A 27,188-nucleotide genomic window follows, 5' to 3' on the forward strand; every position below is an offset into this window, starting at 1 on the left:
GTTATTCCAATGATGGGAATTATATTGCTCAGATTTTGAAAGAGAACTGGAAGATTATGGAAACTAGTCCCTTATTTGAAGAAGTCCACCTTAGAATAGCCTTCTCTAGGAATAAGAACTTAAGAGACATCCTTTCCCCTACTGTCTGTAATATTATGAAGCCACTAAGTCCGGGGTTGGTTGGTTTTTTTAAATGTGGACAGTGCAGCGTTTGTAAAATTATGGTTTCCCTTAGTGAATTTACTAATCCACTAAATGGGAAGATTTATAAAATCAAACATTTTTTAACATGTTCCACGGACCATATTATTTATGTGATCCGGTGTCCGTGTAATAAGTTATACGTTGGGATGTCCACTAGATCACTTAAAATAAGGTTGGGGGAGCATAAATCAAATATTAAATGTTTTAAACGTAATGCACCTATAGCTGAACATTGCATTAAGATGAATCATTCCTTCTCTGACTTAAGAAGCTTTGGAATTGATAGAGAAGAACAACATATGAGAGGGGGGAATAGGCAACGTAGATTGCATCAGCGTGAGTCCCGATGGATATTCAGACTGAATACGACAAAACCAAATGGGTTAAATTCTGGTATTGACTGGTATTCTTTTTTCTAATTCTTTTTTCTAATTCTTTTTTCTAATTTTTTCTAATTTTTTCTAATATTTTTTCTAATTTTTTTGATTTTTCATTGATAATTCATCATTTATTTTTATTTTTTATAGTTTATGTAAAAATTAGTTTAGTGAGACGAAATTAAAGCGCATGCGTATGTCACTTTTTAGAAGGGCATATAAGACGCAGGCGCGGCGTGTGTAATCTGCCAGCGCCATTTTGTGTTAATGCTAATACTGTAGCACAGTGAGTACATCCGTCTTGTTTATTGTTTATTGAAAAGAAGTCCTTGTGTTATTCTATTTACTTGAATTGTAAGTTTGTTTTTGTGTTGTTGTTCTGTTGCAGTTTATACTATAAGACCCCTGAAGAAGCCCTTTATGTGTGGCGAAACGGGTCCCGTAGGGCGTTCAGCCATAAAATGAACAACGGGCGTTCAGCCATATATTGAACAGCCACGGGCTACGAGTTAGCTCTCTATAAGATAAGTGCATAAGTTTTTTGATACCTATTTTTAAAAGAAAAAAAGTCATTTATTTATTGCACTCAGCACTTTATATGAGCTTGCGTGGCTATATGTTTTTTGCATAAAATACCGACTCAATGAAAGATATCTTATATCTGTGAGAGTGGTTCCTAACACAGCAGTGTGAGGACAGCACAGATTTCTGAGAGCGGTATGATAACCAGCAAGGATTGACTTTTGCCATAGTCCTTTTGTATGTTGGTTGGGTATAATAAACATAGCCTGCATCTTGTACATGCTAGTCTGCACTTTTCTTTTTGCTTCTCGCTTGATCTAAAATGACAACATCGCCTCCTTTGTCAGTTGACTTAACTATAGAACGATCATGGACCAGTGACTTAATTGCTATATTTTCATCCTTAGTTGTATTAAAAAAGCCAATTCCTCATTCCAGTTTTTTCCAATTCATTAATAGTCATGTAATACATACTGATCAAATGCAAAAAATGAATGAAATAATGAATCTACCGGCCCTGGATGTACCCATTTGGATTTCTTCTTAACAATAGATGTATCATAAACCACATTATCCTTTTGAAAAGAAATGTATATAATTTCCTACTAAACCTAAACAAATCTTCGTGTGTTTGAAGGGGATCACATGCAGTGGTGGGAACAAAGTTTAAACCTTTCGTGAGAACAGATTTTTTAACCTCTGAAAATACCCTAGCTGAAAGGTTAGAAAATTGGAAGTGTGTGTCTTGGAGGGTTGTCCCCAACCCTTCCCCTGCCCCAGCTGTAATATCTCAACCTGTGTGGCGGGCCACCTTGATTCTGATAGAGAGTGCAATAAGTATTGTATCTGTTGTCCCTGCTGTCCCTGTATTGATTGTTTTGGTTCCTGTTGTGACTGTACTTCTTGAGAGGATGTAGATATGGGGATATGTGGAAACGGAGATCTGGATTTAGCCCAGGAATACTACCTGTTTATCTAATTTAACTTTCTTAATCTTCTTTCTGTAGTTGTCAACACATTTATTAAAACCACCAATTACAATTTCAAAATTTGCATCTTCATATCTTAACCCATATAATTTTTCACCAAGAACAACCTTCATTCCATCACTTTTTCTTAACAGTTTCTACCAAAAGTATTATAAGGTCTAAGGAACAATTATTAAGTATGGTGCACCATTGGTCTGAAAAATTCTGATCATCTAGAAGCATGGCAGTTTTTTTTTTTCATAATCCTCAATCCTCTAGGGATTCTTTTATGTTTACAATAATCGAGGATAATGGCGTAATTAAGTTCATTAATTATAATATTCTTCTTCAAGTTTGCTACAGTGGACCATCTCTTGAGGATGATGAAAGCTTTTACCGAAACACAGCCTGTGTTAAGTTCTGCTTGTGCATTCCTGCAATAAAGAGATGGTTTAATTATATCCCATTTCTTTGCCTGGCCGGTTCCCACTGTGTTTTGTTCCCCAAAGTTATTAAAAATTTTTAAATCACAAGAGGATTGTGAAAACTTGCAAGAGGACCTTACCAATCTGAGCATCCACATAGCAGATGACATTTAGGGCCTGTTTTACAAAGCCACGCTAGCGGCTGCAGCGTGGTAACGGCCCTGAAGCCCATAGAGATTTAAAGGGCTTCAGGGCTGTTGCCGTGTGGCAGCCGCTAGCGCGGCTTTGTAAAACAGGCCCTTAATGTGAACAAGTGCAAAGTGATTCATGTAGGAAAGAGGAACTCAGATTGCAGCTACATGATGCAAGGTTCTGCATTAGTGGCTCCTTTTACTAAGCTGCGCCAGCGGTTTTAGCACACGCTGCATTGCCGCACATGCTGGACGCTAACGCCAGCATTGAGTTGGCGTTAGTTCTTGGTGCGTAGCATGAGGTTAGCATGCGCGGCGTGTGCTAAAAATGCTAGCGCACCTTAGTACAAGAGGGGGTAGGAGTCACTGCTCAAGAAAAAGATCTAGGTGTCATTGTTGATGAAAATTTCTGTTCAATGTGCAGCAGTGGTTAAGAAAGCAAATAGAATGTTAGGAATTATTAAGAAAGGAACAGAGAGCAAAACTGAGAATATTATAATGCACTTGTATCACTCTATAGTGTGATTGCACCTCAAATATTGTGTGCAATTTTGGTCACCGCATCTCAAAAAGATAAGGTACAGAGAAGAGTGACAAAAATAATAAAGGGGATGGGATGAATTCCTTATGACAAAAACTTAAAGAGGCTAGGGCTCTTCAGCTTAGAGAAGAGATGGCTCAGGAGAGATATAAAGGTCTGTGGTAGATGTGTATTGCTTGTTAACTCTTTTCAAAATACATGAACTGGGGGCAATGAAGCTACCGAATAGTAAATTTAGAATAAACTAGAGAAACTATTTCTTCACTCAACGTGTAATTAAACTCTGGAATTCATTGCCAAAGAATGTGGTGAAAGCAGTTAGCTTAGCAGGGTTTAAAGAAGGCTTGGATAATTTCCTATAAGAAAAGTCCATAAATCATTATTAAGATGGACTTGGGAAAATCCACTACTTTTATTCTTTTGGTACATTGCCAAGTACTTATGTCCTGAATTTGGCAATGTTGGGAACAGGATACTGGGCCTCATGAACCTTTGGCTTGTTCCAATATGGCAAAGCTTACAAATAACCACCACAGGTGAGCAGACAACTAACAGCTTTTGTGAGCTGGGACTCTTAAAAATACTAATTAAACATGCAATTTTGGAGAATATGGGACTCTACTCGTATAATGAGATAGCTGACTGGATGGCTTATTATTTATATGACTTCATGAACTTGGGATTATTATTAATTGGAATGCTTGGAGTCAAAACTCTCACCTCCTTGAAGACAAAGGAACCTTGATGTGGGGACTGGATTACCTATAACTATGTTGTTTACAAGATTGAGGGGTTTGCTTCAAGGTGAATCATGGATCAAAAGGAATAGAAAAGAGAGACTACCAAGAATTGACCATAAACCTAGGGAACGTGTTGTATGCTGTAATCCTGACCAGTGCCCCTGGAGGTGCACCAACACCAGGAGCCTGTGACAAAAGTCAACTTCAAAAACAAAATTAACTACAAACATATGGATGAAAAGGTGCCTTCCTAAAAAAGGATATACTCTGACTTTCAGAAAAGGTAGGGTTACTCTATTAAATAAAAGAAAACCCCGGACAAATGATCCTGCCCTGTTCCGTCTCTAGCTCTACCTTCTTCTGTCCTCCAGCCTTACCCTCAGAAAGCCTCCTTTCTTTACTATGTGCTCCAGCCACATCTGGAGGGCCTGGAGCATGCGTGGATGGGTGTGATGTCATCTGAGCATGCTGAGAGGCCCTCGAGATGCGGCCAGAGTATGTAGGGGCTTTCTAAAACCCAGATAAACGCTGGATTTTGAAAAGTCCATCCAGGAGCCTGGACAGTCCTCTAAAAAGAGAACATGCCGGGTTTTCCCAGATGTCTGGTAGCCCTAACAAAAGGTACCTTCATCTAAGGTAATCCAAGAGTGGTACTTGCACACCCTTTAACTAAAGCCCAAACCTATCTACAACATATCTACAATTTTTGTAAAACACAAAATCAGAATATAAGCTCACAGAAGGAAATATTGGATTTAGCTCACACCTTTTGCAGTAGTAGCTAAAGGTGAGATGTATTAAGTATAGTAGGATATTTTCCATTCCCTGGAGGGCTTACAATCTATGACAGACGTGGGCAAACATTTTGACTCGTGGGTCACAATGGGTTCTTAAATTTGATAGAGGGGCCGGGCGACCTATGGTGCCATTTCTGTGAGCCTTTCCCTCTCGCTCCCTGCACCTCACACTGACACTTTTCAAGTGCTGTGGGCAAAGAGGAATTCGGGATTTAAAAAAATGATTATTATTATTATTGTTTTTGATGAGATTCATTATTCCCTTCTTCAAACCCCCTCCCCGTGAAAAAGATACACCCCTTCCCCGACGGGGGAGCACGCCAGTCCACTCACCGTTTAAAATGCTCGATAATTTTTCCTCCCATATGTTTCAGGTAAGTTGCTCACAAATTATTAACTAAAACAACTAATTCAACATACTTAGAAACACATGTTTCAATGCATTACAATGCATATATTTCAAATTACATAGAAACATAGAAAGATGACGGCAGAAAAGGGCCATGGCCCATCAAGTCTGCCCACTCTATTAAACCACCCAAACTACCCTCCAGGGGGTCACTCACAGGTGGCATCACCTCTACACTACCCTCGTAGAGATCCGACATGGGCATCCCATTTTTTCTTAAAATCTTGTATGCTGCTGGCAAAGAATATGTTTAGGAGCAAACACCTCAGGCCAATTATACCCTGTTCCTTTCTCACACGCATATGCAAACTCTTGGGATGTGGCAGCCATGAAAATTCTGCATCCTACCACTAATCACTGCAGCACTAGAATAGAATATTGTTTTGCAAGTTAAAATTTTGTAGCAAATTCATTTTAGAAGCAAGGAACAACCTTTTTGTATATCTGTGTGTGATCACATACAATACCACACATTTACCAATCTAACCACTAGGCAACAATCCAAAGTGTATGCCTGAACAATCCATGTGCTCAGACTTATCATGGCCAGGTCAACCACCACAAGGAATATCAGGGCTCCCAGTCTAAGTCACTCATGTCCACCTATAATTTTTTCCTTTTCCTTCAGATTCAGCCCTCCAGTACTCAGCGGCTCCTCTTCTTCTTCCTCCCCCTGCCGCCGACCCCCCTCCACCCCGTGGCATGCACGCGCATGAGTGACTGACCGCGGCCGAAAGAGCGTGCACGCGAGCGAAGCCTAAAATGTTCAGACGGAATCCTGTGGGCTAGAGCCGAAGGCGAGGCGATCCTACCATAGCCCGGGCGACTGCGCAGTCTCTCTTCTCTCACTCTCTTGCACACGTACGTATGCAGGACTCGGAACTCCTCAGCTCACGCACACTTCCTCCCTCTCTCTCATTCAGTCACACACATACACAAACCGCCGCAGAAAGGGGCCGCCCAGCACTTGGCAGCAGCTGCCGCCACGCACCATGATGGTAAGAGAAAGGGCTAAGGAAGACATGGGCAAACTATAGCCGCGGGCCGGATTAAAAAACTAAACGGGCTGGATATGGCCCGCGGACCATAGTTTGCCCATGTCTGGTATATAAGGTCCTTTTCTATTCTGTGGCAAAAGTGGCTTTAGCATGCCGTTATGTAGGTCTTTCCTATAAGCATAGGTCATTATTACCACAACTGTAAAATGCCCATTTTTCTATTTTTCCCATTAATGGCCATACACCTTTGTTGCCAATAGCATGGGGCTAATTTTAAAAAATTACTGCAGAAGCACTTATCACCACTCATTTTGTAGGCGGTAAGGACTCATGGAGATCCCTGCGCTAACTAGTTAGCACATGTTAATGTAGATGTATTATCTGGTTAATGCAGGAATGCTCATTCTGTGCCCATAACATGCCCCGTCAAAAAAAAAAAAAAAAAGTAGTGTGTGGTTAGCATGCGCATATTTTAGAGTTACAGAAGGATGCCTGAGAATGTCCTGTAGTACTCCATTTTTTTTAGCTGTATTAAGGTGTGCGTGAGCACCTAATGCAGCTTAGTAAAAGGGCCCCTTTTACAAAGCTGCAGCAGTGATTCCTGGCATGGCAAAATCGACAAATTGAATGGGCTTGGTTACGATTTGATATGCCGGGAATCATAACCGTGGCTTTGTACAAGGGGCCCTAAGTTTGTATCTGAGGCAATGGAAGGTTAAAAGGCCTTTTTATTAAAGTTCAATATTATTATGCATTTACTGTGCTCTAACAGCAAAAATTAATGCACAGAAAGTGCAATAACTATTGGGGTATGCCTAGCATGTCCCCTGAAATTACTGCATAGAAAACAGTTTACTGCTTATCAAGTTCATTCTTGAGAACCTGGTAAGGGCACCCACACTAACTGCTTGGGTGACTGTATACTGTATGTAACATACAATGTGCAGTCCATACCTATTCGCCTCTCATAACCCACCCAAATCCCACCTACTAACATGACATGCAGAAGAGTTGCAGCACTCATGTGCTAACATTTAACTTGCAATGATTAATGCATTAAGGCCCTGTATAACAGATTCAAGGATTTTCCCTCAACATGGGCTCAATTATACCATTGTACAGGAGGAGGTGCTAGAGTGAACTACATGTCCCAGAGTACCCCAAGTTCTACAGCTCAGTACTGAGGCACTCTGGGAGACTGATGTAATCCTTCTGAGACAGAAGAGTGGGGCTCAGCCAAGATGAGGGTTAAATAGCATAGCAGGAGTTAGTAAGAGAGATGTCCCTGGGAGAGAGAGAAAGCTTCCCTAGCTAGAGGCTGATAACAAGCCTTGGGAAGCACAGATTATCCAGGAGAGGAGTTCCAGGAGGAGAGGAGAGCAGACAATTGTTGGTTGGACTATTGGTGACTTGGCTGAGGTAAGCCAATGTTATTAAACTCAAAATTGTGAACAATACAGCTTATGTTATACTTTCTATCGATGTGTTGAATGCTGATCTCTCCTGGCAATCCAGGCCAGCCTGCTAAAACTGGTCAGTCTGCCACACCCTGATTCTAGATTGGTGCGCCTAGTTGATCTGGGCGCCTAACTTAGGACTCCTTTTATCAAGCTGCACTAGAGATTTTTAGTACAAGTTGATGTGGTAAATGCTCTGACACTCATAGAATTCCTAAGAGCGTTGGCGCTCTTATCTTGCCGGCCCATGCTAAAAACGCTAGCTTGATAAAAGGAGTGGGGGGGGGGTTAATTAGCTTAATTGTTGCTAATAATTCAAAGTACCATTTAAAAAATATTGTAAAACAATTTAAAAATGATCTAGGAGGTACCTAACTTGGTAGGTGTCTTCTGCTTCAAGGTAGGTGTCTACACTGAGGCACCTACCAGAAAGTAGGCATGGTTAGTGGAGGATTTGTGGTGTGATTTGACTTAAGTGCCAAGAAAACCTGGTCTAAATGGGAGCACAACTAAGCTTTTAATGCCTACTGGTGCCACTAGGCATGATTCTATAAATGGGCCTAGTGAATAATTTGAATTTGCGCTCAACCGTGTCTATGACTTAGGCACCGTTTATAGAATCAAGGCCTAACTGCTTAATACACTGTAGTAAAAAGGCCCCTAGATGATATGTTCAGGATCACAAGGAGCAGCAGTGCAATTTAAAGCCTGACTTGTCTGGTTCTAAGCCTGTTGCTGCTCCTCCATTTCCATACTGTAGATGTGCCAACAATGACTACATTAAGATGAACTGATTGTGTGGGCATGACTAAGATACCATCGGAGAACAAAACTTCTATATAAAAAATTAAAAACTGGTATGAAAAAATGTATCTGAAGCAAAAAAAAAAAGAAAAATGTCATAAACGTACAAAGGGGGGTTGCATGGGAGGCCGATACCTGTCCATGGAAGGTTAATGCCTTTACAAATCCAGAACTGTTTTCTTCTGCTGATAATAAATCTCGTGCATTTCCTCAGTGCTAGAGCTGGCGAAATGCCTGTGATAATGATACCTACATAAACATGTCATGGAACAAAAAGCTGTCATAAGAAAATATTCCAGAGAAAAGTTACCTGTATTCGGTCTACCACACACTTAATTGTGCATGCCAGTATCGCATTTAACCTCAGATAACTGAGCCAGCCCAAGCTATGAATTGCTTCTTTAAATATAATACTGGCATTCCTGCTATTGCAGCTAGATTGACAGCAAATGGTGAGCAAATTTATTAAACTAGTTCAAAAGAACTAGCTAAATACTTATACTTAAAAAACATAAACTGGATATCATAGAATATTAACCCTTTATTTGGCATTGTTGCTCAGAAGCAACATGTGTTTTCTATGGCTCTTAGGGGAGATCTGCATCTCCAAATGCCTGTTACTTGGCACTTGCTCTCGTTCAACATCAAGTTACGTAAAGCAGCCATTTCACCAACTGTCAATTAAAGGGTTAAAAATCATGTCAAACGCAACATATAAATAAGAACATAAAAACCGAACAATTGGAAAGATAAACAAATATATAAAATTTAAAAATAAAAATATATTTATTTATAAAAATTAGGGACATTGCTAATTTGACTCGGCTCAAGGAAGATGCTTGCCAGCATCTTTCTGGGCTGCAGGTCTGACCTTGATGATGTCACCTTCCGAGATCAGCTTCATAGTTCAAATTTGATCTCTACTGTGGTGCTTACTAGGAAGAGGAGTGTTGTGCATCAGCAGTATAGATGTAGCCTCCCCATTGTTTGCTGGTGTCTTCCTGAGCCGTTTAATGGCGTTACCAATGACGTTACCTTATGAGTTCAACCTCATATTTTGAATTTGATCTTTTCTGTGGTGCGTGACTAGAAGGCTTAGCTAAAGGGGCACAACCCTCTGGATTCCTTCTAGAGCAAGATGGAGCATTGAGAGAGTTTGGTAAGTCTCGTTTAAGAACTTTTTACATTACATTACATTAGTGATTTCTATTCCGCCTGTACCTTGCAGTTCTAAGCGGATTACAATAGAAGATAGCTGGATATTTCCAGGAGATTACATTACATAGGAAGAAGATTACATTACATAGGAAGAAAGCTGGTTACAGGATACATATTGAGGTTTTGGACCTTTAGAGACATTGAGGAGACTTTTCTAGTAGGTTACATTACATTGTCTTCTCCTGATTGAATGCGAGGAAGATAAAAATCAAGATTAAGCAGCAACCTTGGAGTGGGACCTATGGACAAGCAAGCATGCTCTGTCCAGAGCCGAAGATGTTCCCTGATTTTGGTGTCTTCTTAAGTTCTGGTGAGCGAACTTCCTATCTCTGTTTGGGATCTCCCTCATTAGCCCTGATGAGGGGCCAGAACTGAGAAAGTTTGGTCATTTGGTTCTTGCCTTAGAGGCAGTGAAGGGATCCTTGCTTTAGTCTGTTTCCTCAGTGCCTATGCCCCAGGAAGTTAAGTTTCCTGAGATTATGGATACTGAAGAGATAGATCCCCTAGATTTGTGAAGTATGTTCATAGAATGGAGCAGTTTGTGAAGGGGACAGTATAGCTGAGTGACTTTACTTAATAATCAGCAGTCAAATTTGTTATGCTGGACTCTATTCATAATCTGCAATTGCAAATTCAGACTCTGCAGTCTGCTGGGGGATCTGCAATTAAGGTCAATTTGCTTTTTTATCATAGGGTTTTTGAAAATGTTGCTTGTGGAAAACATCTATGGAGATTTTTTTAAAATTCCCCTATAATTTTTTAATTTCCCTTTTGGCTGAGCATTTACTTAGAAAATATTTTAAAGACAGTTTTACTCTCCCTGATTTTGAGGGAGTGGGAATTTCCAAGTGTTATCACCTTACTAGGAATACCTGTTGTACTCAATTGAAGGTGACTGATTTGATTGTACCATCAGCTGATTTTGATTTATCTGTTTTTCTGGAAATGAAGCAAGAAGTGTTGCTTCTTTCCACAAGGAACAGGATGAAAAATTTGATTGTTATGGCTTACTTCAAAATTAAAATGTATTTGTTCTGCAGTAAAAACTAAAAACCAGGTTTTTCCAGATATAACCAGAGTGATTCAACTAGGCAGGAAATCTTTCCTTCAGTAAAGGGCCCTAGTGATAGCAATTGGGACCACTTTTTTCTTAAGATTTCCCTATAAGAGTGTTATCAACTATCAGGGGATATGAGAATGTTATCATGGATCCACTTCAGCTTGATAATTTTCTGGAGGGCAAGGTTTAATGCCTGTTATTCTTTTCTTTTGTTTTGATTGTGTTGGAGTGAGGGTGAGGGTGAGGATGGGCTCTTTTCTTAAATTTGCACATAATGTATTTGTGTTTAAGTGGGTTTGTTCCACCTTATGCTTTCTCTAGTGTTCAATAAATAATATGCTTCTCTTCTCTGTAATATGAGGGAATTCGTGGGACCATTGGATGATCATGAAGCGAAAGGGGCACTCAGGGAGGTTAAGGCCATAGCGGAGAGACTGAATGAATTCTTTACTTCAGTCTTTATGGAAGAAGATGTAAGAGATCTACCTAAACCGGAAATGGTTTTCAAGGGTGATGATGCAGAGGAAATGAAAAATCTCGGTGAATCTGGAAGATGTACTAAGCCAAATCAACAAGTTAAAAAGTGATAAATCACCTGGAACTGGATGATATACATCCCAGGGTACTAAAAGAAGTCAAACATGAAATTGCTGACCTGCTGTTATTCAGTGGCATACTAAGGAGGAGGGGGGTGGCGTGGGTGACAGTCCGCCCCAGGTGCACGCCTTGAGGGGGGGTGCACAGCCGGCTCAGTTTTGAAGGCGACGTCGGACGCTTAGCTGTCCTGTTCTCATTGCGTGTAACGCCGGCCCTGCAGCTCTGGACTTCCCCACACCTGCCCCCCCCCCCGGATCGCTATTATTTTAAATGTTATAGCTGCGGCGCTGTATCCATCAGTGGAGACGTCTAACCTCGGCCTGCCCCGGAACTCTTACTGCAACAGTGACTTCCTGTTCCTGCCTAGATGAGCGGCTGCTGCAGTAAGAGTTCCGGGGCAGACCGAGGTTAGATGTCTCCACTGATGGATACAGCGCCGCGCTATAATATTTAAAATAATAGCGATCCGGGGGGGGGGGAGGGGAGAAGGTGTGGGGAAGTCCGGAGCTGCAGGGCCGGTGTTAGAGGGAGTAAGAGTTGATGGTGCCGCAGGGTCTCACGGGGGGAGGGAGGAAGGAAGAAGAGGAACCGAAGCATGGCAATTTTGGGGGAGCAGGTGTGGGGAAGTCCAGAGCTGCAGGGGAGAGTGTTGCTGTACCCAGCTGGAGGGAGAAGGAAGATGAGGGAGGGAATGAAAGGAGATGCCAGGGCTTGGAGGGAAGGAGGAAGGTATGCCAGACTAAGGGAAAAGGAAGGGGGAGATGTGAGAGCATGGAGGGGGAGGGAAAGATGAAAGAAAAGGAAAGGAGAGAGATGCCAGAGAATCAGGGAAGGGAAGATATGGGGTGTGAAGGAAAGAAAGGAGAAGAGAGAGATGTCAGAGCATAGGGGATGGGGTGGTGACAGAGAGAAAAAAATGGAGAGGTGGCAGAGCTGGCTGGCTTTGGGGGTGGGCAAAATCTGGAAGGCAGTGGGGGGACATAAGAAGGAGGTACTGGGGGCACTAAGGACACGGGAAGGAGGCACTGGGGGCACTAAGGACATGGGAAGGAAGGAGGGAGGGAATAGAAAGGGACAATTGTTGGGCCTGAGTGCAGAAAGAAAGAAAGGATACACAGTCAATTAATAGATGTCCCCTTTTGATGAAAAAAATAAATGGTCATGTTACCACTGACTTACTTTCTCTTCAGCAGAGTCGGCAGCCGCGCTGAGGTGCAGGAAGGTCCCGCGATGACTCATCTGCTGGCTCTGCTCCGGAAGAAGTAAGTTACGTCGGAGGGGGTGGGCCCATGCAGACGCAGTCATTGCGGGACTTTGCCGCAACTCCCTGCGTCTGCCGGGTCCACCCCCTCCAACGTAACTTACTTCTTCCAGAGTAGAGCCAGCAGACAAGTCATCGTGGGACCTTCCAGCATGTGGCTGCTGAGTCCACTCTAGAGCAAGTACGTTGGAGTGGGGTGGACTGGCAGCAGGCAGCTACAGTCATCGCAGGACCTTGCTGCATGAAGGGAGAGAAAGGAGCAGGACTGCTGGAATGGAAGAGTGGTGGAGGGAAAGAAAGGGGGCAGGGTGGTATGGAAGGTTGGTGCTGATGGAATTGATGTACAGAGAAAGGTGAGAGACATAAGGGGGAAGGATATTGGAGGGAAAGAAAGGGGGAAGATGCTGAATGAAGAGGGGTGGATGGAGGGAGAAAGGGCAGACATTGGATGGTAGTGGGGAGCCTATGCTGGATGGAAGTGCAGATGGGAGAGATAAGGGAGCAAATGCCAGAAGGAAATGGGAGGAGAGAAAGAGGGGAGCAGATGCTGGATGGAAGTGGACAGAGAGAGGAGAAGGTACTAGATGGAAGGGTTGGAGAAAGAGGGTGGAATTTCTACTGAAGTCTACGACAAGCAATATCGCCTTCTCTCATTTGCAGTAGGTGTAAAGCCTTCCTTGTCCTTTTGTAGCACTTGCAATGTATGGGGGTCTAGCCTAGCTTTTTTGATGCTTTTCCAACAGAATAAGTCATTCCCTATGTTGTAAGGAAATCCATTCCCTCTGCTTCTTTTTATGTGCCCTCCATTTAATTAAGTTACTTCTTATTACCACTTTGAGAGTATCCCAAAGAATACCATCCACTATCTCACCAGTATCATTATTGTCCACAAAGGCCCTCTGGCTTTTGTCCAACTTTTCGGTGGGACATAAAATAGTATGCAAGAAAGGGATTCTTCTAGTTTCTTATTGCTAATTTTGCATGCTAGTATTTCTAATTGATTGGTCATTTTGGAATCCAATAGTTCAAATCCTTCTTTAGAAACAACTGCTAAGCCTCCCCCTCTTTTGCCATCCTGATTTAGCATGAGAATTTTGTAGTTATCTGGTAGAAGGTCATTTATTATTGGATCTTCTTCAGACATTAACCATGTTTCTGTTAGAAAAAGACAGGCTATTTGCTTGCTGATGATCCAATCTTTGATTAAAAAAGCTTTGTTTCTCACAGATCTGGTGTTAAGGTATGCGCAAGGAACAGAAGTGGGTATAATAGGTCTCGCGGATGTAGTGGTTCTGATAGGTTTTATTTCCCTCGTCCTTTTTTTGAGGGTACGTTGGTGTCTTCCGTTGCTAGTAATTACATTAATAAGATTTTCTCTATCTTTCCATTGGTTAGTTAGGAGCCTGATAGGTTCTTCGGGGTAATGGACTATTTGTAGTTGTGGATAGAGTGCATTAATATCCTTGATGCAACCGGTTGTTAAGTAGATCAATAGAATCAGTAGTAAATTCATGATTACAGATTAATGTGACACCTTCCTATTGCAATAACTATATTGATTTCCCTGGCCTGACCTAATTTCTGAGTTTTTTAAAGTGATAGTCAATTTTTGGATTATTTAAGTGATACTGAGCGGTTTGCTCGGCCTTTAAGAGTAGTTGAATTCTGATCGTATTGGTTATGTTGAAGGGGTTAAATCCCTTGGCCCAGAGCTCGCATAGTTCGTCTGGGGCAAGTCTTAATTGGGAACTTTTTCTTAGCCGTACACTCCAGGTCTTGGTAACAGTTCTAACGCCTATTGGAACCCACCCCACCCTTGAAGAGGTTGGGAGTTAATGTTAGAGCCGCAGGTGGCGTCGGGAGGCGGAGCTGGTTTCCCACGCCGACCCGATGTCCTTCCCTGAGGTGGAAAGGCAGGGTTTCTGTTGGGGCAGCTCCCGGTTTCAGTGGAGCTGCCCTGAAGAGGCTGAAGAGCGTCTGTGCAGGGCCACAGGGGGCGTCAGGAGTACATTATAAAATATTAGAGATGCCCAGCATCCACAAAACCCACAGAACTGGTGCTTATGCTATCTCACAACTCTTGCACAGTTTCTTTGATTTTCTCTAACGAGACAGCATGCGGTATTCAGCAACACTTATCCAGGCAAGAATTGCTTCTACCCAGATACATGCCACTCATCAGTGCCAGCCAAAGCTATATATAAAAAAAAAAAATCAGACAAACATGAACAAATAATTGGCAGAGAACCAACCATAAAAATGAAAGCCAAAGGTTTATACAAATAATCATAACAAGTTCTTCAGCCAACAATAGTCAAAAAGGCACATTATCTGAAAAAAAAGGCATTTACAAATAACTGTGTCTTAAATAGTTTTCTGAAACTGCCCCTTTCACAACATTTTCGTAATTGGCTAAGAAATGAATTTCACAATTTAACTCCTGCAGAACAAAAGGTCATTTTACTGGTCTCAACATACTTTGGATGAGCATTTGTTTTCAGTAAGGCTGAGTTTTTGGAACACAAAGAACTGTTTGGTAAATAATTGGTCATGTTGCTCTTAAATGATTCAGGTATAATACCATACAAAAATTGATGGCAAATCATTACTTTCTACTGAACTCTGAAAACAACTGGCAGCCAATGTAATTGTTGAAAATAAGGAGAAATGTGATCATATTTCGGTATTCCCATTATCAATCTAGCTGCTGCATTTTGGGCAACTTGCAATGCCCTGCACCTTGTCTTGGTATTCCAAGGTACAAGGCATTGCAATAATCGAGCCTCAACAGATAACAGGCCTGAAAATCTTCCCTGACTATCCCAGTATCCAGGTAGTGCTCGTATGGTCCAGAGGAAGAGCTGAGGCACAGCTGGAGGTTATCTGAGAACCAATTATATCAGCTCTTTTGTTGTCCTAACATAGGACTCCTTTTACTAAATGGTGGTAGAGGTTTCTACCAGCCCACAGTAGAAACCTCTACCTCTGTGTAGTAAAAGCGATAGTTATCTGGGTACTGCACAGAATATCAGCAGTACCCATATAACGTCCAGTGGCCATCCTCTGCCCAGATATTCAGTACCAGTATCTGGGTATGATCTAGTACAGAATATCCTGGTATTAATTTAAATGGTGTGGTTTGAAGTCAACGTTGATCAAGGTGTTTAAATATTGGGGGAGTAGTTTTTTGTTGCTATCACTCTTTCTCCTGGATTCAATAAATGGTTTACAAATTTACATCTGAGATGCACACGCAACTAAATTGGCTAACGAGCTAATTAGTGTCCAAAACAATCAATTATTGGCATTAATTGGCCATAATTTGGATTGGTGCATGCATTTTGCTAAGTACTGTCTGTGCACAAATCTTATAGCATTCAACTCAAAGAGGGGTTTGGCCATGGGAGGAGCATGGATGGATCAAGGACGCCCACTAAAGATGTGTGCACCTAACATATGCACCAGGATTTAAACCGGGTTTCTTTTTTTTCTTTTTTAAATTCTTTATTCATTTTAAAGCACATTCAATAAGTGAAAACAGAATGAATTAAACATTTTACACTGTAGACATCACTTAAATTTTACAATATTCATAGATATTGATACCCTCCCCCACCCAATGTAAATTTTATCATTAAAATTACTATAAAATTTACATAGTTTCAAAAATATATTATATATATTTTAAAACAGAAAATACACATATCTAACCATTCAAACTTATTTATCAAACCATAAAAATACCACCCTTCCCCCCTATTACCATCCGGTTTCAAGTGGCATAAATCTTCACGCCCAAAGTTTGGTACGGAAATCGGCGCTAAGTGCTATTCTATTTACGCTACTCCGAGTGGCATGCCATTTATAGAATGGTGCTCCACACAGATTTTTTTCAGTACTGTTTTTTTTTTTTTTTTTTACTGAATCTAGTTCTTTGTGTCCAATAATTGACAGGCAGTGTGTGGAATTATTGTTTGCTTTCTGGCAATTTCAAATGCTTTAATTAGGTTCAGATCAGCATGATTATTTATGAGCTTTTTTCTTAGATGTGGATAATTGGTTCCAAAAACATTTCTGTCTCTGATCAATCTGTTCCAATGAAATAGCAATTTTTATGCTTGTGATTTCAGCTCTTTTATATTGTTTTGATAGCACCTTTATAAAACTTATATCTTACAAATATTGGATTTGCTTGAGGATATGAATATTTGTCATATCTTTTGAAATGTGCGCTTAATTGCTTTTTCTACCAGTCATCATTTTTCTCAAGTTTTATTAATGTCCCTTCTTTTTCTCTACTCATATTAGTAAGTTATACTGTAGCATTTTACCACCTCTCTCAAATTCAAGAGATCTTTGAATAGTAATTCAGTGTTCTGTCTGAACTTCCGTTTTTTATGAAGATTTATATTATCCCAATGAATGCTGGCACAGGGCTGGCCCTATAATGAGGCCAACTGAGGTGATAGCCTCAGGTCACAGGTTTCAGAGAGTGGCATGACAGACTGTCCTGCACGGTCGACTGCCTTCTGCTGCAGCTCTCACCATACTGCCTTTTGCTGCAAGTTCAGGGCATGCCCCCTCCCCCCCCTGCATGACAACCATGATATTTGGACCTGGATAAGAGTTTATGGTTTTCCCTAGACAAACTTAACAGAGACGTAATTTGTTTATGTAACTGATTAGTATCTACCATAAATATTACTACAAACTCTCCTTGCTTACCAATCCCAGCTCCCCCAGTCCAGCAGTTCTCCTTCTATCACCTTTCACCCCTCAGAGGCATGCACAGATTTTTAAAAGGTGCTCATTTCACCCAGAGCTTTAAATGAAGGATAAAGAGTCATGCTTCTTAATCCCTTCCTGTTTGTTTCGGTTCATAGACAACTCGGCGAAAGACAAAGGCGCGCGCCGAAGAAAATTACAGTTTTTAGGTGCTCCGACGGGGGTTTTTGTTGGGGAGCCCCCCCCCAGTTTGCTTAATAGAGATCGCGCCGGCATTGTGCGGGGTTTGGGGGGTTGTAACCCTCCACATTTTACTGTAAACTTAACTTTTTCCCTAAAAACAGGGAAAAAGTGAAGTTTTCAGTAAAATGTGGGGGGTTACAACCCCCCACACCCCCCACAACACCCCCACAACGCGGCGCGATCTCTATTAAGTAAAGTGGGGGGTTCCCCCCACGCTCCCCCCGTCGGAGCCGTAAAAACAGTAATTTAGTGCGGCGCGCGCCTCCGCGCTGTGCTCAATTGTCTGCGCGCGCCTTTGTCCCGGCACGCTTTTGACCTGACACCGTTTGTTTCTACCTCCAAAAAGTACATAAATTGTGATCTCATTATTAGGGTCCTTTTACTAAACAGTGCTAAAAAGTAGCCTGCACTAGCACCATGGGTCTTTCTCAGGCGCTAAAGTCACTTTTAGTGCTGCCGGTATATGGCCAGTTTTGACGGGGAGGTGACATAACTGCAACTTTAATCAGAAAAGAGCAAAGGCTTATTTGTTGTCATGACTAGTCTGTTATCAAATGATTGTGAATGTTTACTTGTAACACATTCTGAGCTTCTGGGAGAATGGGATAGAAATTGAAATCAATCAATCAATCAATCAGTGGACTATGGTAGAGCCCAATGGCTTAAACCGGGAGATTGAATGGCATCAGATGATTAATTAAATATGCTCCTTGATAGGTGGAATTAGCGGTTTCTATCTTCTGGGTTTCTATTTCAAATAGTCAGCAATAAGTGAATCATTCAGATTTGTTTAGACTCTGGTTCAGCTGGGTGGTCTCGGAAAGATTTCTCTTTCCTGATGGTTGTCATTCAGTAGTGGTTACAGGTTTGTTAATGTTATAATACATTTGGAGGTAGGCATTCGTTTTTGGATTATTTAAATATTTATGAGTAATCTTATGTTTTTAGGAAAATAGCCTCACAGATTACTGCATAGAAGTCTTGTCGCCTGAAGATGCATGTGGCAAAACACCTTCGAGTGTTGAGCAAGGTTGCAAATGAAGGCTGTTAAGATTGTCAAATGATTTCGTTTTCTACATTCTGTCTCAGAAGCAATTATAAAAACAACTTAAAGTTCTAGCTCTGGATAAAGAGTGATATCAAGATCAACTTTGGACACTTTACCTATTTAATATTGCTCAAGAACTTTTATGATTTTATACACTGGGTGGGGTCTGTGTTGGTGAAAATTACTGAAAATTGTAGAAGAAAAAATATACTTTGTGATATAGGTTTGATAACTGACTATTAAAAAGTTGTGATAATTATAGATTCAATATTTATTATGGTTATGCAATAATGGCCAAGCATTAATTTTCCCATTAGCACATGGCCATTCGTGCATAAGTCCTTGCTGACACCTATTTTGTAGGTGGTAAGGGCTCATGCACTAATCCTGCACGATGCATGTGGCAATGTCCATGTGCTATCTAATTAGCATAGCCATACTCACTCTCTGTCCCCAAATACACCTCCAGCGCTAGGAAATGCTTTGCCAGAGGATATGGTGAGAGCGGTTAAGATGGCTGGTTTTAAAAAAGGTTTGGACAAATTCCCAGAGGAAAAGTCCATACTCTTTTGTTGAGACAGACATGGGGGAAGCCACTGCTTGCCCTGGATCGGTGGCATGGCATGTTGCTACTCTTTGGGTTTTTGCCAGGTACTTATGACTTGGATTGGCCTCCTTGAAGACAGGATACTGGGCTAGAGGGGCCATTGGTTTGACCCAGTAAGGCTATTCCTATGTTTTTATTTTACAGGGAAATACTTTTAAAACCAATAAGAGGATGCATTTTTTCACTCAGAGAATAATTAAGCTTTGAAATGCATTGCCAGAGGTTGTGGTAAGAGTTGTTAATATAGCTGGTTTTAAGAAAGGTTTGGACAATTTCCTGGAGGAAAAGTCTATAGTCTGTTACTGAGACAGATTTGGGAGAAGCTACTGCTTGCTCTAGATTGGTAGAATAGAATGTTGCTACTATTTGTTGTTGTTTTTTTGCCAGTTACTAATGGCCACTGGCCACTGTGTAGATGGGCTACTGGGCTAAATGGACCACGTAAGGCTATTCTTATGTTCATATGTACTGCCTGCTCTTTGCCCATGATGTGCCCCTCCAAAAATTAATTTTAAAAACTAATTTCTGCGAACTTAGCACATGATAACAGGAAAATTTCTGCAAAATGCTTTAAAACATTTTGCTGTAAGCTTTTTCTCACATACTAGTCACGTGTTAGGGCTTTAATATCCTTTATAAAAAGGGCCCCATAGGTTTCTTATAATATTACCCACAGTTTGTGCGTCTGTGTATATTTGATGTGTATATCTAAGTACAGATATGTCAATTAGAAAGCTGAAACTTTACACCTTAGTACTCCAAGGGGTCCTTTTACTAAGGCACACTAACTGATTTAGTGCGCGCTAATTGATTTAGCACGCACTAAAGATTGGCGTGTGCTAAATGTTAAGGCACGCCTTAGTAAAAGGACCTCCAAATACTGAATTAAAAAAGGAAAGGCCAAAGTTTTAATGTCATGAACAGGAGTCCTCTAGTATACCACTTTGTTCAAGATTGTTGAACATATTTTAGTTTTGGAGGGGGAGGCATTATTCCCCTTAAAATTAAAAACTCCAAACATCTCTCTCTCTCTTCACTTTAAAATAGAAGATTTTTGTTTTTTCAGGCTTTTCTGGTTAGTTTCAATATTTGGATTATTACGTAGCATGCATAGTTTCAGCTTCCTATTTGGTTTAGAAATTGTTTTGAAAATACGGCATGTTCTGTAGGTGAAAGACAAACCTAGTTATATTAAACATTAAGAGAATTCTGTTTATGCAGATCACCTGGCCAACACTCAAAACCTCCCAGCTCTACAGGACATGTGCCAGCATCTCCATAACTCTTGGCCCCAGCATTTAGCAGGGGGGAAGGAGAAGCAGCATCAGTTGCAACAGCTTCTGGTTCATCAAAAGTTGGTGCTTATTCTTTTTGGCACTGTCTCTCTAACTACAGAAGGTAAACTGGGCATGCCTGGCACCAGTGGTATGTATTACGAGAAGAAAGAAGCTTTAAGGTAAACATCTGCAGGAGGAAACAAATCTCAGGCTTCTAGCATCTCATTAATAGTGGAAAGGAGATGGGAAGGGGGGAGAGGAAGGAGGGGTCATAAGGTGTGTATCTTATTTTCGGGAGTCATAATACATTTGTATACTTTAACCCCCCTTTTATAAAACCGTAAAAGAGGTTTTTAGTGCAGGCCGGCACGCTGAATGCTCTGCGCAGCTCCCGACACTCATATGATCTCTATGACTGTAGGGAGCAGTGCAGAGCATTCAAGCACCAGCCTGCGCTAAAAAACGCTTTTGCGGTTTTGTGAAAGAGGGGTGGGGGGTTAACGAAAGCTTCTGGTTGTCTAATAAAAGAAAACATATCTAGGAAAACCCTCCAAGCAGTAGGTTTTAAAAATATGTATTTATTTATTCCCGCTCGAAGGACTGCTTTGATAAGGAGCAACTTAGTAAATGATGGCACGATCCATCCAGTCTGCCCAGCAGTCACAGAGATTATGGATTTATGATTACAGCAACAACCCAGCAATGTTACTGAGGTTTGACACGCTACTCGTAAATTCAACTTTAACCCTTTAATTGGCAGATGGAGAAATGGTTGCTTTATGTAACTTGATGTTGAATGAGAACAACAGTGCCAACTATCGGGCATTTAGAGATGCAGATCGCCCCTAAGAGCCCTAGAAAACACATGTTGAGCAGTGGACTCCGACCTTTTTCATATAAAGGGCCATAGTATGAATCTGAGAAAGGTTAGAGGATTACACATGCCACCAATTTTGTAAACTGCCTTGACCTGCTTGTTCAGACTGGGTATTAAACATTAAAATTTAATACTAATATTGATTCTAGAAACGTTAAGGATATATTTTAAAAACTCATGTATTTTGGATTTTCAACAAAAAAAACACTCGAGTAACATAGTAAAGGGGCTCAGTTTCATAAAAGAAAACATCCAAAAAGTGGCATAAAAGGCAGATGGACGTTTTTCTTGCTAAAACTTTTCAATTTGTTATTTTTGAAACCCATTTTCTAGATGGATTTCTATAGTAGTAGTCTGCAGTGCATCTAAATCTGAAGGGCTGTGTTTGAGGCGTGGTTTGGGTAAATCTAGGGTGCGCTTATGATTTGGACATTTTTCTGCAAAAATTGAACATTTCACAAAACGTCCAGAACACAGTTTGGACATTTTGGCCCTGATTCTGCAAAGTGCGTCCCGATTTTAGGCAGCTGTAGGCGTCCTACAGCTGTCTAATCAGCCAATCGGGATACATGTTTTTAAAAAAAATGCTCCCCAGGCAGGCCGCCTATATTGAAGGCGCCTCCGGGAGCCTAGGGAGGCCCGCAAGACGCCTAAGCTCACCTAAGGGCCTTAGGCGAACCTAGGCGGCCCTACGCGTCTCCCTAGTAGAGGAAGAGATGCTTAAAATGTAGGCCAGCAAAATGCTGGTCTACATTGTAAGTAGACGCGGCCGCTATACTTATCGCGGCAAGAGATCTCCCTGCTGCAATATATATAGCGGCTACGGCCGCCTGTCCCATCACCGGCAGGAGGATGCCCAACTCCTCCTGCTGGAACCCCGGACCCCCCTTCCCCTCCAAACTCGTAATTGCCAGCAGGAGGATGCCCAACTCCTCCTGCCAGAAGCCCCCAGGCCCCCCTCCCCCCAAACTCGTAATCGCCGGCAGGAGGATGCCCAACTCCTCCTGCTGGAACCCCACGGAACCCCCCTCCCCCCCAAACTCTTAATCGCCGGCAGGAGGATGCCCAACTCCTCCTGCTGGAACCCCACGGAACCCCCCTCCCCCCCAAACTCTTAATCGCCGGCAGGAGGATGCCCAACTCCTCCTGCCGGAACCCCCCGGACTCCCCTCCCCCCCAAACTCGTAATCGCTGGCAGGAGGATGCCCAACTCCTCCTGCCGGAAAGCCGGACCCCCTCCGGACACCCCCCAACTAACCTCCCTCCTCCAACTAACCTTTAAATGTTGGTCGGCTGGACGGGTCTTGCTGCCGTCCAGCTGACAAGCCCTCCTCGTGGAAATGAGACAGGCCCGCCCATTCCCGGCCCATCCCCGCTAAATCTAAGGCCTGATTGGCCCAGGCTCTAGAAGCCTGGACCAATCAGGCCTTAGGCATAGAGGGTCCACCTATCCCCACTAATCCTAAGGCCTGATTGGCCCAGGCCTTAGATTTAGCGGGGATGGGCTGGGAAGGGGCGGGCCCGTCTCATTTCCACAAAGCGGGCCTGTCGGCTGGACAGCAGCAAGATCCGTCCAGCCGACCAACATTTAAAGGTTAGTTGGAGGAGGGAGGTTAGTTGGGGGGAGGGGGTGTCCAGAGGGGGGTCCAGCTTTCCGGCAGGAGGAGTTGGGCATCCTCCTGCCGGCGATTATGAGTTTGGGGGGGAGGGGGTTCCGGGGGGTTCTGGCAGGAGGAGTTGGGCATCCTCCTGCCGGTGATGGGACAGGCGGCCGCTATACATATCCCTTGCTGCGATAAGTGTAGCGGCCCGTATCTAATCTAACCCGATTCTCTAACCGGCGTCTGTAACATGGACGCCGGTTACAGAATCGGGGTTTAGTGTAGGCCTGATTCTGTATAGGACACCTCTCCCGGGCATCCTATACAGAATCAGGGCCTTTGGGTCTGGAAGGGGTCCTGGAGCTGTGGGAGGTGGATTCGTGACAGGTGAAACTAACATGCTGCTGCAAAGCAAAGGCTGCTGGACTGGGGTAGAGCAGGAAAATGACCAGATGGCCATTGCTCCAGTGTATGTGTGGTTGTATGTACATATGTGGTAATACGCTCAGGAGCTGCAGTAGATCCAAAATGAGGCCTCGATTTAATGGCAGATCTGGCAGGCTGCTGCTAAACTTCTCAGGAAACTGCCAGTAACAATAGTAGTCCACCCAGACCAAATTAAAAGAAAAAGGATGTCTGAATGACATATGGAGAACATCCATTTATTGAAACCTTTAGTAAAAACCATTTATGTGTACAAGTGACAGAATAATGCTTAGTCGCTTTGCTGCCTCATATGCACATAAATGTCCACTTACCCATGAAAAGTCCGGTATTCGGTTACAGAATTGTCCTTCACAGGTTTTTCAGAATGTTGACTTGAATATGTTTTTCAAATAAATAGTTTACTTCATATTTTTTCTGGTATTAACATAGAACAAAATCTTTTCCAGAGAATTTAAAATGGTAAAACCAGAGGACATAATTTGAGGTTGAGTGGTGGGAGACTCAAGAGCAATGTAAGGAAATTCTTTACGGAGAGGGTGGTGGATGCCTGGAATGTGCTCCCGAGAGAGGTGGTGGAGAAGAAAACGATGACAGAGTTCAAAAAAGCGTGGGATGAACACAGAGGATCTAGAACCAGAAAAGAATAGTAAATACTGAAGAACTAAGGCCAGTACTGGATAGACGTGCACGGTCTGTGTCTGTATATGGCCCTTTGGGGGAGTATGGGCTGGGGAGGGCTTCAGTGGCTGGGAGGGTGTAGATGGACTGGAGTGAGCTTTGTCGGAGACTTCAGTAGTTGGAACCTAAGAACAGTACCAGGCAGAGCTTTAGATCCTTGCCCACAAATAGCTAAGGAGAAGAAGAAAAAGAAGGAAAAAACCCAAACAAATTTCTAGATTGAATCAGGGTGGGCAGACTAGATGGACCATTTGGGTCTTTATCTGCCGTCATTTAATATGTTACTATGGTAAACTCCAGATTCTGCTTGTCTACCGTTCTTGTAGCATTCTGCATAGGGAAACATTACAAAAACTCAAGTTCCGTCTTTAGAGGCCAGCTAGCAGAAGCACCATGAAATCCTAAAATCCTGACTTGAGCTCCAAGTTTTGAGACCCCTGCATCTGGCCTAAACTAGGGAGGAACAGTAATTTGGAACTCTGAATGGTTCACAGGACAACACTGTTGCGCTCTGTGCTCATTCCTATGAGTTTTAATATAGTGACTATGATGTACAGTGAAATGCTGCTTTTACTTAACATTGTTATAAAACTGTAGGGTCAGTATAAATTAATTTGTAGCTTTGTTTACTTAGGTTCTGCTCCAGATTCTATAGTTTACTTTGCAATATTTTATTAGTCAGACCTTAGCATGAATTATTTATGCACTGTGGCTCATTCCTGGAACCTATTAGTTTAGTCCACAAAATAAAGAGCAATTATAAACAAATTTAGTTTTCCCATTGGCAAATTTTTGCCAATGTGCTTATTTCTTCTTGTCTACAAATGTAAATGTTAGATATATTCAAACTCTGCACTGAGAAAAGCTGAAATGTAACTTGATGGTCCTTGAACATGCACCAAATATTGAAAACCTTTTTTAAAATTCCATCTTATGCATCACTTTTGCCAGAATGTCTAGAACAGGGGTGGGGAACCTTTTCATGTTGGAAGGCCGCATTAATTTGTTTGTAATTAAATAAGGCCACATTCAGGAAACTTCAATTAGATATACTTAAAAATGTACATTACTTTGCAAAATCTAACTACTATGTACTTAATAATTTCAAAAAAAGGAAAACTATGGGGTTCATAATCGAAACAAAAATATGTCTAAAAACCCACCTAAATTAGCACTTGGATGATCAAAAAGACAGGTCGTCCATGTGCCAATAATTGAAACAGGTTTTAGATGTATCTAAAAGAAGCTTAGGCTTTTTCACTCCTATGGGGGTGGCCTAAGGGATCTGGCCAAACAGAATCTTAGGCCGCTCCCAGAGCATCCCAGAATGCACTAGGAGACTTGCCTAAGATTCTAGTTGGCCCAGGTGCCTAAGCGCCTAGGACAATCAGGGCCTTAGGTCCCTCCCGGTGGGGTTGGGCTTAGGGGGTCCAGGAGGGCTACCTTTGGAGTGTTGGGGGGTGTCCAGAAGGAGGGATTGGACATCCCTCCTGCTGGCGAACTTTTGGGGAGTGTGTGTGGGGGGTGGGGTGTCGGCAGGAAAGATTGGGCATCTCTTCTGCTGGAAAACTTTTGGGGGTTTGGGGGGTATCTGGCAGGAGAGATTAGACATCTCTCCTGCTGGAGAACTTTCAGGGGGATCATGGTGGGTGTGGGCAGGAGGGACTGAGCATCCCTCCTGCTGCGATTGTTGCAGAGTCATCGCAGCAGGTTTTGGCAGGAGGGACTGGACATCACTCCTGCTGCGATCGTTGTGGTGGGTGGGAGGGGGGACGATTCCATGATTCTCTAACCAGCGCTTATGAAAGATGCCGGTTAGAGAATCGTGGTTTTAAGTGAAGGATTGGTCCTTCCCACACCTAAAAGGTCATGTTTTGTGCATTTGGGGCTTGGGCAAATTTTTTCTTCGGGAATAGGGGGCTTTAAAGGTAGATGTAGTGGAGGTCTGGGTGATTAAACGCCTGAACGTACAGGTAGGCTATTCTTGAAAAACCCCACATTTTGGATGTTTTTTTCAAGAATGGACATTTCCCTGCTGCCTACTTTGAGCGCCTTAGGCTAAAAAGACGCTTTTTTTGATTATGCCCCTCCACGTGTTAATTTTAAAGTTAACTAACCTTTTAATAACTTTGTGACATCGCATAAACTCTTGATAATTAGCCTCATGTGGTAGTGGCTCCAGTCAGGTGGGGGAAGTTAGAACTAAATCATGAGCATAGCAGCCGTCAATTTAGCCCTTACGGCTTACTGATGTTCTAATTGTGCCAGTCAATCTGGGAGGATTATTTTGTTGAAACTTATTTTATTCATTGGTATTTTAAATGCGTTCATTTTAAAAATAAAATATAAGTGTAAAAGACAAACAAAGGTGGGACCATGGTATAAAATAAGCCCAATTTTGGAATCAAGGGGGGGGGGGAACTATTTACTTGGATAAACCTAGTTGTTATGGAGGGTTTTTAAATTGCACCTATGCAGCTTTAATGTGCATTAATAAGTATTTAAAGGCATTTTTATAAGAACATAAGAATAGCCTTACTGGCTCAGACCAATGGTCCATCTACCCAGTAGCCCATCTTCACGGTTGTCAATCCAAGTCACTAGTACCTGACAAATAGTAGCAACATTCCATGCTACCAATCCAGGGCAAGCAGTGGCTTCCCCCATGTCTGTCTCAATAGTAGACTATGGACGTCTTCTTCAGGAAATTATCTAAACCTTTCTTAAAACCAGCTATGTTAACTGTTCTTACCACAACCTCTGGCAACGCGTTCCAGAGCTTAACTAGTCTCTGAGTGAGAAGATATTCTGGTAGGTATACCAAGGCTAGCCAACATTGGCATCTGTGACACTGCATTACACTGGTTCTCTTCCATTTTGGATGGAAGATTGCAGAGTGTGCTTCTAGGGGCTACCATATCACAACCCAAACCACTTAAATATGGCATACCTCAGGGCATCTTACTATCACCACTACTTTTTAACTTGTATGTTAGACCAGTTCTTGACATTGCCTCAAACACACTATAAAAATGTATTCCTTTACAGATGACATCCAACTCTACTTTCTGCTAGGAAAGAACTGGGACACCCAAATCAATAAACAATGCTGTTTA

General features: G+C 42.2%; 1 long non-coding RNA gene across 1 annotated transcript in view; it reads right to left on the reverse strand.

The window, feature by feature from the left end:
• Positions 1-2,177: 2,177 nt before the first annotated feature.
• Positions 2,178-27,188, reverse strand: part of LOC117360612 — a 108,564-nt gene continuing 83,553 nt past the window's right edge. Inside the window, exon 4 of the long non-coding RNA XR_004539461.1 lies at positions 2,178-2,505. This is a non-coding gene — a long non-coding RNA (uncharacterized LOC117360612). The remainder of the gene's footprint in view (positions 2,506-27,188) is intronic.

This window comes from Geotrypetes seraphini, chromosome 5, assembly GCF_902459505.1.
Source record: "Geotrypetes seraphini chromosome 5, aGeoSer1.1, whole genome shotgun sequence".
Classification (NCBI taxonomy): Eukaryota; Metazoa; Chordata; class Amphibia; order Gymnophiona; family Dermophiidae; genus Geotrypetes; species Geotrypetes seraphini.